The following is an 11670-nucleotide window of genomic DNA, read 5'->3' on the forward strand; positions in this document are numbered from 1 at the left end:
ATAAGAAGGTCCTTTCAGACCATCCTGTAGTCCCGAACCCTCACACGATTTTGACACAAGTACCGGGGGAAGCTGAAATATTTTCAGTGCTAGATTTGAAAGATGCTTTCTTCTCTATTCCCCTTCACCGAGAGAGTCAAAAATTGTTTGCTTTTCAATGGGAAGATCCAGTACTTTCCATAAAGTCCAACTCATGTGGCCAGTTCTTCCACAAGGATTCATAGCAGCCCCCCATATTTTCGGACTTGCCCTTCAGAAGGACTTGGAGGAGTGGAAGGGATCACACCCCGCAGTGACTCTCCTCCAGTATGTGGATGACCTGCTAGTTGCAAGCCCAAACTTGCAGCTCTGCGAGGAAGCCACCAGGTCACTGCTAAACACTCTGGGGAAAAAAGGATATAAAGTCTCTAGAGAGAAAGCCCAAATATGTCAGCCTCAAGTCACATTTTTGGGATATAAGCTCTCAAAAGGAGTCAGAGCCCTGAGTGCAGATCGCATACAGGCAATCCAAGGTCTAACCCCACCTAAGTCACCCAAGGAGTTGCAGACATTCCTAGGGCTAACTGGGTTCTGTCGACTATGGATACCAGATTATGGTGGGAAGGCTAGACCACTGTATGACTCACTGACTAAGGAGAGTCTCACTAAATGGAAATGGAATAAAGAAATGCAGCATGCCTTTGATCTGCTGAAGGCAGCATTAATTCAGCCCCCTGCCCTGGCCATCCCAAATAGTAAAAAGCCATATTGACTGTATGTTCATGAGAATCGAGGGGTTGCATCAGGGGTACTGACACAGCCATCAGGCCCGACCTGGAGACCCGTGGGATATTACTCAAAGGTTCTAGATCCAGTTGCACTCGGGTGGCCAGCCTGTCTTCGGGCTGTGGCAGCCACAGCAGTGGTTGTTGAAGAAGCCCAGAAGATAGTCATGGGTGCAGATATGGAAATACTCACCCCTCATGGAGTTTCCCAGATTCTAGGGACTGAGGGAGGAAAGTTTCTTAACCCCTCCAGACAATCACGGTATGAGATATTTTTGCTCTCTAACCCAGGACTTACTTTCAAACATACTACAGCCTTAAACCCTGCAACCTTGCTGCTGGAGCCAGGGAAACCGACGCATGACTGCCTTGAGGTCCTGAATCAAACCACACAGGTGCGGCCTGATCTTGCTGAGGACCCAATTGAAGACCCAGATGTTGAATACTTCGTAGACGGCTCCAGCTCTGTCATCGATGGAAAAAGACGAACAGGATGTGCAGTGGTAACCTTGGATAAAGTAGTATGGAGGGAGTCATTGCCGAGCTCATGGTCGGCACAAGCCGCAGAACTCACTGCGCTCACCCGAGCATTACAGCTGGGGACAGACCAGCGGGTTAATATATATACTGACTCTCGCTATGCTTTTTCTACAGTCCATGCGCATGGACTATTGTGGAAAGAAAGGGCTTTCATTACGGCTTCTGGGAATAAAATTGTTAATGGCCCCCAGATTATCAAGCTACTAGAGGCACTCCACCAGCCTAAAGAGGTAGCAGTCATTCATGTGCGGGCCCATGGGAAGGCTGCTGAGGAAAAGCATAAGCTTGGAAATGCAAAGGCTGATATGGCAGCAAAGGAAGCCACATTTATTGGGGGAGAAGCGGAGGAGGTATCCAGGCAGGCCATGTCCCATGCCATATGGGCATACGTTCAGGATTTAGTCCCGCAGTATTCCCCTGAAGAAGATAAAGTTGCACAGAAAGCTTGTGCATAAAAGAACTCCCAGGGGTGGTGGATAGTACCGGGAGGAAAGGTCATGATACCCAGGCCATTGCTTCGGGAGGTGCTGCAACAGCTCCATGCAAGAACCCATATGGGAGGCTTGGCTATGGGTGATCTAGTGATTCACCAAGCAGTAGCCCCAGGGCTATATGTAGAAGCTCAGCGCATTGCTACCAAGTGCATCACATGCCAGAAAGTAAACCCTCGAAGGAAACCCCCTGTGCCAATGGGAGGTAGACCCTGGGCAGCGTACCCTGGACAGGCATGGCAGATTGATTTTGCCGAGCTCCCACGGTCCGGACATCACGGGTTTTTACTTGTCATGGTAGACCAGCTCTCTGGTTGGGTTGAGGCCTGGCCCACCAGGACTGCCACTGCGGCTACAGTAGTGAAGTATTTGTTGCAGGAGATCATTCCCTGGTATTCCCTGCCTGAATCCATCGAGTTGGATCAAGGTCAACACTTTGTGGGAAAGGTTGTTCAAGAAGTCGCGCAAGCTCTCAAGATCACTTGGAAACTACACACACCATGGAGACCACAGAGTTCAGGACAGGTAGAACGCATGAATAGGACCTTAAAGACTCTACTCACCAAAATCTGTATTGAAACACGCCTTAAGTGGCCTCAAGCATTGCCGCTAGCTCTTACTTGCATTCGAAACACTCCCCGACGGGGCCTCAAATTGACCCCATATGAAATTATGTTTGGCAAACCGCCTCGAGTCTTACCCCCTCGGATGTGAGAAAATGTAACTTTTGAATTAGGTAATAGTGAGCTTCATATGTATGTTATTGCTTTGCAGTCTGTCTTGTCTTCTCTTCACAGGTATGCAGCCTCCTTTCAGCGCCTGCCTTTAGACGTACCAGTACATGACTTCTGCCCGGGAGACTGGGTCTTCATGCAGCGGTGGAAAAAGGAACCTTTGACTGAGAGGTGGAGTGGCCCTTTCCAGGTACTTCTAACAACCCACACCGCTGTAAAGATTGCTGGCCATGACCGTTGGATACACCATACCCGTGTGAAATGACATCCACGAGCGTCAGAGGACATCAACTCCCAAGACAAGCTCACTCCGGAAGCTGAGTCGTCTTCGGAACAAGAAGCCAGCAAGTGGAGCTGTGAACCTACTGGTGATCTCCAAGTGCGCCTGAGACGGCTTAATCAAAGTTCAGAAAATTAGACAAGAAAGTAAAAAGGGAGAAGTTTAGGCTGTATTTGATCTCAAGAAAGGGAGAATATGGTGGGAATCTTAATATGCCTTGTTGTTATCTGTCTAGTGAAAGAAGCACGATTGAGCAGCCTTAACCGCTGGCTTATACCCCTGCTTCCCCCAATTGCTCCCCCAGGGACAAATTTGTAGGTTGACATGATGGAAAGAATTGCAGGTACTTTTAATCTTACCAACTGCTGGGCCTGTGGGGGGCTCTGAGAGGCCGGAAGCCGGTGGCCTTGGAGGGCTTTTCCTTTGGCCCCAAAGTGGCTAGTGAGTAGTAAGGCATATATTAAGAGTACTAGTCAAAAATGGGATGAGAACCACAGCTGGGAGCTTTCCCAAGTGGCATTGGGGGAGTATTGCATCAGTAATAATGGTACAGGAAAAAGTTTGGGACATAGCCGTTGCATATGGACTTTAAAAGTAAGATGGATGAACCTTACAAAATTAGAACAGCTTTATTATCCTAACAGCCCAGGGTATAATCGGCTAGAGTGGCAGCATCCTAATGGAACAATTGCGTGGTTTAATAAGTATTGGAGTGCCACAAATAAAAGTAATGATTGGACAGATTGTACAGACAAGAACCAGGATGGGCTATGGGAATGTTTCATGAAAGGAGGCCTCGCAGCCGCTGGTCCTTTGGGTCCAGAAGGAGGCTTGGGGTTTCCCGAGATGCCCTATGGTTGGGCCCCTCCAAATGCCACTAATAGAGAAAATAGGGCCTTAAGAGGACACTATTGGATTTGCGGACGACGGGCCTATACAATACTACCACAAGGGTGGACAGGAACTTGCTATATTGGAGAAATTGTACCGTGTTTCTTTTTGCTACCATCAGAGGTTGGAAATGAGTTGGGAGTCTCTTTGTATGATGATTGGAAAAGGGCCAAGAGAAGTACTGATGTAAGTTTGACACAGGGTGGCTCTCAAAAATGGAAGGAGGACGAGTGGCCTCCTCAAAGGATTATTGAGCATTATGGACCAGCTACATGGGCTAATGATGGGAGTTGGGGATATCGGACACCAATATATATGCTAAATAGAATCAACCGGTTGCAGGCAGTCTTGGAAATAATTACTAACCAGACTGCCACTACTCTCGAGTTACTGGCCCGACAGAGTTCTCAGATGAGAGCAGCCATATACCAAAATCAAATGGCCTTAGACTAATTACTCGCAGAGGATGGCGGAGTCTGCGGAAAGCTCAACTTTTCTAATTGTTGCCTCCAAATAGACAACAACAGAAAAGCGGTCTTAGAGATTGCCAAAGGGATCAGGAAAATAGCCCATGTACCAATACAAACATGGGAAAACACATGGGGTAAAGACTGGTGGTTTAAATTATTTGGAGGACCCTGGTGGGGAAAAGTAGGGTTTGTGCTTTTGTGTGCTCTGACTGGTTTGATTTTTATCCCTTGCCTTATTCCTTGTTTCACTAGATTGATAACCACCACAGTAGAAGGGATGCAAGTTGCAGCAGTCCCCCTTAAAGCACAGACTGCAGCAAAAGTCATGGTCCTCAGAAAAATTCCTCGTAATTATCTTGATTTGGCTAAATGAAGTGAGGAGCAGAAAGTATCTTGAGGGGGGATATTGTTAGAAATATTATTAGAAACGCATAATGAATAGAGTGTTGTTAGAACTGCACAGTTTGTATCTCGTACCTGATAAGCAGAAACACCAAGGACATTCCTCCTCTCTTCTCCTATACTAAATCACTCTCTTTTCTTCTCCCCCTGACAATTGACATGCAAATTACAGAAGCTGTAATTCAACTGACTGTGTCCTTGAAAGTGGGGGGGATTTCAACTCTTGGTGATCTAGAGAGCTTTCTGAGCGTGCGTAATTAGCTGATGCATATATGCCTATCCGCCCCGCATACTTAAGTAGTTAATTATAATGCACATGCGACGGATGACATGACATACTCACATGTATGTTTGTATGAACCGGAAATAAGTTGTAAGAGTTCCTGTTTCTGCACACGTGCCCAGGAGAAAAAGGGATAAAAGCCAGCTGAGAGTTTTCCTCGGGGGCAGAGTAATCTGAGATTTTCTGTCTCTGCTCTGACCCTATTTGCAAATACACCTTTTGTTCTGCTAATAGTGTGTGCCTGAGAAATTATTATTCGCGAGCCTCCAAAAGAAACGAACTGCAATTTTTTGCATCAAGGTAGTAAGCTGGTTCACAAAAGGGAGGTCAGTCCATGGGGCCTAATCTTGCAGCATTTGCTGCCCCAGTCTGGCCACATGCTGTCCCTATCTATCCATGTGCTGCCCACCACCCTGATCCAGCTCCATGCCCCCCTGATCCAGCCTTGTGTTGCTCCCCTCCCCCATCTGGTCCCACAACACCCACCTACAGGAACTGGTTGGCACAATCTGGCATGCAGTGACATGTTACCTGGTCCATTGGACCCCCCATGGGTCTGGACATTTGGCAACAGGGGAGCAGCAATTAACACTGCTACTGCTTCCCCAATTTCTGGACTCTTGGAGAGCCCCATGGGCTAGATGATATGGCTGGATGGGCCACATCTGGTCTGCAGGCCGGGGGGTGAGCACCTCTGGCCTAGGTAATGCTAAAAACAGGACAGAATCCTCTGTTATCATCTGCAAGGGCTGGAGCAGTATAAACATGCTCCTTCCATGGTCCCATAACTGGAAAGGATCAGATCTGAATTCTAAATGGGTGTGAAACATACAGAAATGGGAAAGTGCCAAAACAGTGATGAAATGATGAGTGGCTTAGATGGTGTCACCAGTCAATTCAGGATTAGAGGCAGTACCAGGTAGCAATGCTAGAGGTCAGTATATTTAATTAATAGAATTCACAGATGTTCTGTTTTTCCAAAAAAAATTCTGGAAACCCATCTATGCTTAAAAAGCTGGATAGCAGGCTGAGCTTGGCTGTCTAGGCAATGGAGTACAGGTTTCCCTTACTTTATGCTGTACATGCATTGCATTCCTGGAAAACCGTGCATAACTCGAATTTGCATAAAGGGAACCCACTTCATAATGTAACAAATAGGGATATGTTCCAAGACCTTGACTGTACTGACCACCAGACCCATTTTTCCAAGACAATTTTGGTACTCACCGACAGTACACACGAGCACAGGGTGGTGATGAATGTTACCATAAAGGGGATGGCAACTACAGAAACATGTGTTGCAGACAACAAGCAAGGACCACAGATCCACACAAGAGACTGTATTTTGGTGTGTGAGTCACTTGTACAATGCACCGCACAAAGCGGATAACTGCAGGCTTCCACCACACTGATCGCGTAAGAGTGAATTTGCCTTGCATATGACAAATTTTTGGTATAAAAAGGGGCATTGCATAAGAGCGAATTGGCACATATGGAACCCGCATAAAGCGAGGGAAACCTGTAGAGGGGATCACATGGAGCAGTGCAAGGAGCCCTCCCTTCATCTGTTTAGACAGCCTGGCCCACAGAAACCATAAAAAGGGGAGGCTTTTTTGGAAGTACACTGGGTGAAACTTCAAGTTGACAGGTCCCAATTGCTCATCATGGAGATTAAAGGACCTTTCTTGAAAATTCAGGGATTTATTTAACTGCATGTCCTTGACTGTGATTTCTGCCCCTGCCCTACTGTGTGGCTGAACATGTAGCTGTTGCTTTTGCTCCTCAGAAAATGAGCCTTATATGACTACTGTTTGTAAGGACAGAATATTGTAGAAATGAGAGATAATTTTAGGAAAAAGAGTGGCTATGTATTCTTCAGTGTAATGCTTTTCCATCAAAAAGAAGTATTTAACTGAAATTAGAACATTTCATGGAAGCATATCATCTTCAGCATCTTTTACTTTCTTGGGTTTTTTCAGTAACATGGAGATACTTCAGTAAAGTAGAAATAGGTTTTTTTTACTTTTATATGAAAGTATTTGTAACATTTTTACATTTGAATGTTATTTCCAATGCATTACATTTAGTATTTTAATATAAGTCAAAATTAAAAATGTTTCCAGATTAAAATTATTCTCAATTCTAGTTCTGTGATGGTGGCAGGTGATATTATTTGGAAATTTGTTGACTGTTGGATCATTTATGAGCAAACGTCCAGCAGACCAATCCAGCACAGCTTAATTTTAAACTTGTGGCTTTTTTTTTTATTACAAATGGGGAAAAAAAGAAGTACTTGTCGTTTTGGATTTTCCCATACAATGAAAACTCCCCTCTCTGTACAGCTCTACTGAAACCCTTCCTAGTGTAATGCAGGCTGGGGAAGATACTGCATGGAGTGTGAGCAGCATGAAGATCCTTCTGTGTGACTCACCCCAGAGGCAGCTTTCTGGTTTAGGCACTATAGTTAGAGATGATGGGTCAAGTTCCAGCTTTTAAACAACATGTTGTGTGACCTTGGGCATGTTGCTCCCTCTCTGTGCCTTAGTTTCTTCATCTGTAAACAGGGATAACACTTTGCTAGGGGGCAGTGGTGAGGATAAAGGCATTCATGAGCCTGAGGGGCTCCAACAGCCTGATGCTTGGACCCATCTAGAAAGGCAAACTCATCTGGTTTCTGATAAATGTGAGAGTAACCTCAGCTCAGCTTCCTCACCTTCATGATAAGGGATGTTGCTGTGATGGAGTGGGGCACTGTTGGGGGTCACAACACTGCAGGGCATATTCTGGCTGTAATGTGACATGGTTCCTTCTCTGATTATGTGACCCAAATGCACTTTTTACTGTAAACATTAAGGGGCAGATCCCCAGCTGGTACAAGTCAGCCCATCTTTGCTGGCATCAGGAAGCCAGGCCCCAGTTGGGGTAAACTGGCCATGCTCTGTCAGAGTTTATGGGCTAGATTCCCAGTTGGTATAAACCAGCAGTACTTCATTGGAGTAACTGGGCCAGGATGTGCACTGCCCCACTGAAACCAGTGGAGCAATATCAGTTTACATCAACTGAAGAGCGGGCTTACCAAGTCTGTACTGTTACCACTAAGTCCTTCCCTTTCCACCAGGTCACACACAGTCCTTTAGGAAACCCCTTTGATTTGCATTAGCATATTTGAGTCCACTGTGGTCCTAATCATTGCACCGGGGCTCTGAGAGCATGTGCTGGGAATGGTGAGTATTCAGATAAGTGTCATTTATTTGGCATGCCTCCACCTGTGCAGATGTGTTCCCCCACAGGAGAATCACTCACCAGTGAGACAGGAATGATTGTTAATAATTAAAGCAACTTGCTCTGGGGTTAATTACAAGATGAGTCATCTCCAGGTGCTTCATGGTAGAGGCCATAATAAGCTCTAAGGGAAAGAACAAGTGCTTAGGGAAGCCTCAGGAAAGCCACTTGTAAAGTAGTTATGCTGAGGGTCATTAAAAGTTTCCAGTCTTAAATTGCAGCTGCACTCTGTGGAGGGACAATTAGAATGGTCCTTGGAGCCAGGAGGGTTTTCATAGTTATTCGTTGGTATGGGGCCAATTCCTTGTTGCTATATTTTGTCTTGGGCAAGGTGAGTCTAAAATTGTTTTCAGATCTAAATGGCTAGAGGTTGTGTGTCAATTTTGGACTGAGGAACATGCATACAAAAGATTCACTGAGTCAGAGGGCAGAGGGGTTAGACCTGGTAAAGTCCCTTCTTCCCCTATTTTCTGATTCCCTGATCTTTTTACAGCTAGACTAGGCCATTAGATCACCTAGTTTGTGACCTCCTGCATAAGACAGGGCTGAACATTTTAGCCAGTTAACCCTCAATTGAACATGTATGCAGATTTAGAAAATCCACCACATCTTTAAGAAAGTTTAATCCTTGCTGTTTAAAAGAAGAACATAGGAGCTGCCACTCTGGGTCAGACCACAGGCCCATCTAGCCCAGTATTCTGTATCTCAGAGAAGAAGGTACAGATGTGGCTAGCTGTGTGGCACTGTGGATGATGAGGGGAAAAATATTATCCCCTGCTTCTCTTTTCTTACAGCTTCCAGCATTTAGAGGCTAAGATGTCCTAATTTGAAGGTTGCAGTCCTACCATCATGTTTAATACCTATTGATGGACCTATCTTATGTGAATTTGTTTAATTCAGTGGTGCTCGACCTTCTGGCCCTGTGGGCTGGAGGAGTAATGTGGGGCTGGTCTATGGGCTGGATCCACCATGGGATCCATGTGTGGGGTCAGTCTGCAGGTATGGTCTGGCATGCTGTCCTGGCCCTGTACACTGGATCTGGCCACACTGCAACCCAGTGTGCTGGATCTGGCCATGGAGTGACCCCACGTGCCTGCACAATCTGGTGCATGGGGCCATGTCATCTGACCTGCAGGGCTACCTCCCCACTGCTCTGGAAATTTTGGGGCAGATGAATGGTGGTAGTGTTAACTAGGGCTGTGTGAAACAGCACCACTTCATTTTGACTTGCTTTTCGCTGTTTCAAAGGGACAGTATTTCATTTCATCATTTTGTTTTGTTTTGAAGCACTGTTACGTTTCATTTTGTTGAAATTGTTTTGCATTTTGATGTTTTGCCCATAGGCTATAATGGGCAATCATGGAAATACCTATAACTTTGTTATTTCTTGCCTGATCTGGACAAAAATTGCAGGGATGGTAGGCCCTTCTGAAGGCACAAAGCTTGCCAAGTTTCAAGGAGATAGGTGCTGCAGAGGTTTTTGTGAAACTGCACCTCAAATACTTGAAAAAAAGCTCGTATCATTTGCCGGCAGCCTGCAGTCATCCTGCATGCGGATCTGGAGGCCCGAACACTGAGGAAGAGTCTGGCATCCAGGAAAAACTGCCAAGAAAGGTGACTGTACCACCTCCACTGGAAGTGTGTTCCAGATTCTAGTTACCCGTAAAGAAAAGAAGATTTTCCTTATGTCTAGCTGAAGCTTTTCCTCAACTAGCTTGTGTCCATTGGTCCTTGTCTTCCCAGGGGGTGCTTTTCTGAACAATTGTTCCCCTAAGTCCTGGTGTTCTCCTTAGATTTATTTGTACCATTCCATAGTTGTCTTTTCTATAAGCTGAAAAGTCCTAGCCAAGCCTCTGTGTACCTTACTTCTAAGGTCAGTTTTTCAAATTTGCTAAAATCTGCTTCAGCATGGGGTTTTCAGGGATGAGGTGTTCTCCAGCCCACCCAAGAAAAGAGTCAAACAAAGGACTGGCAGCAGGGAATACAGTGAATAAAGTGTTGCCCCTTCTGCTTGCCAGTTGTCCACAAATATGTACTGGGTTTTCTCCTCTAGATTTGGAATTAGTGGCTGTTGCTGGCAATAACTCAGTCTGGAGTTCCCCAGTTCGGAGCATTTCCAGATCAGCATGCTAGCAGTCTGACTGAGAGTGAAGGTTATCCCTGATAAAGCAGGTGCAACCCACCAATCAATATTTACTGTCCCTGAAAGCTCTGCAACATTTGCTTTGTGTGCAAATCCTTCTGCTGTCAAGAACCCACTCCTATTAAGTGGACAAAGAGTAAGCAAGAGAGATGGGGTTTTCTGATCCATCCATTTCACCAAAGGCATCCGGGAATGCCTGATTGCCAAAAAGGCAGTGTACACCTGGTGGAAGCGGGGTGCTATCTCCAAAGAGGAGTATACCTCCTCTGCTCAGGTCTGTAGGGGGGCTGTCAGGAAAGCTAAGGCGGACATAGAGCTAGGAATTGTGTCCAAAACCAAAGATAACAAAAAGTCTTTTTTCAAATATATAGGAAGGATGGAGAAAGCACTGGGAAATGTGGGGCCCCTGCAAGATCCTCTGGGCAATCTGGTCGTTACGCCAGAGGAGAAAGCAGACCTCTTTAACCAATTCTTCACCTCTGTTTTCTTGGGCAGGGACTGGGACTTCCCCACCGTGGTGCAAGACGGACTCGAGGGGAACGCCTCCAGACCTCAGGTTGGGGAGGACCGGGTTAGAGAGCTTCTGGAGGGGATGGATGTGTTCAAATCAGTGGGTCCAGATGCTCTCCCTCCCAGGGTGTTGAGGGAGCTAGCAGGGGTTATTGCAGGGCCCTTGGCACGGCTTTACCAGCGCTCATGGTACTCGGGCCAAGTGCCGGATGATTGGAAGGTAGCCAATGTGGTCCCCATCTTTAAAAAAAGGAGGACCCAGGCAACTATAGGCCCGTCAGTCTTATCGCAATCCTAGGGAAACTCTTTGAGAAGATCATCATGGAGCACATCTGTGATGGGCTGGCCTCAGAGAATGATGCTCAAGGGCAACCAGCACACTTTCATTAGGGGCAGGTCATGTCAGACCAACCTGATTGCCTTTTATGATCAGGTTACAAAAGCCTTGGATGGAGGTGTTGCTGTGGATGTAGTCTTTCTGGACTTCAGCAAGGCCTTTGACAATGTCTCCCACCCATCCTCATTAAGAAACTGGGCGACTCTGGCATTGATGCCTACACAGTCAGATGGATTACAGATTGGCCAAAGGGTCGCACTTAGTGGGTGGTGGTGGATGGGTCGTATTCAGCCTGGGGAGAAGTGGACAGCAGAGTCCCCCAGGGCTCGGTCTTTGGGCCCGCGCTGTTCAATCTCTTTATCAGTGATTTGGACAATGCGGTGAAAAGCACCCTGTTTAAATTCGCTGATGATACCAAAATTTGGGGTGAGGTGAGCACGCTAGTAGGGAGGGAAAGACTGCAGCAAGACTTGGACAGGTTACAAGGGGTGGGCTAGCAAAAACAGGATGCACTTCAACACTGACAAGTGCAAGGTGCTGCAC

Source organism: Crocodylus siamensis, chromosome 5, assembly GCF_052110815.1.
Source record: "Crocodylus siamensis isolate JL-2025a chromosome 5, ASM5211081v1, whole genome shotgun sequence".
In the NCBI taxonomy this organism is placed as follows: Eukaryota; Metazoa; Chordata; order Crocodylia; family Crocodylidae; genus Crocodylus; species Crocodylus siamensis.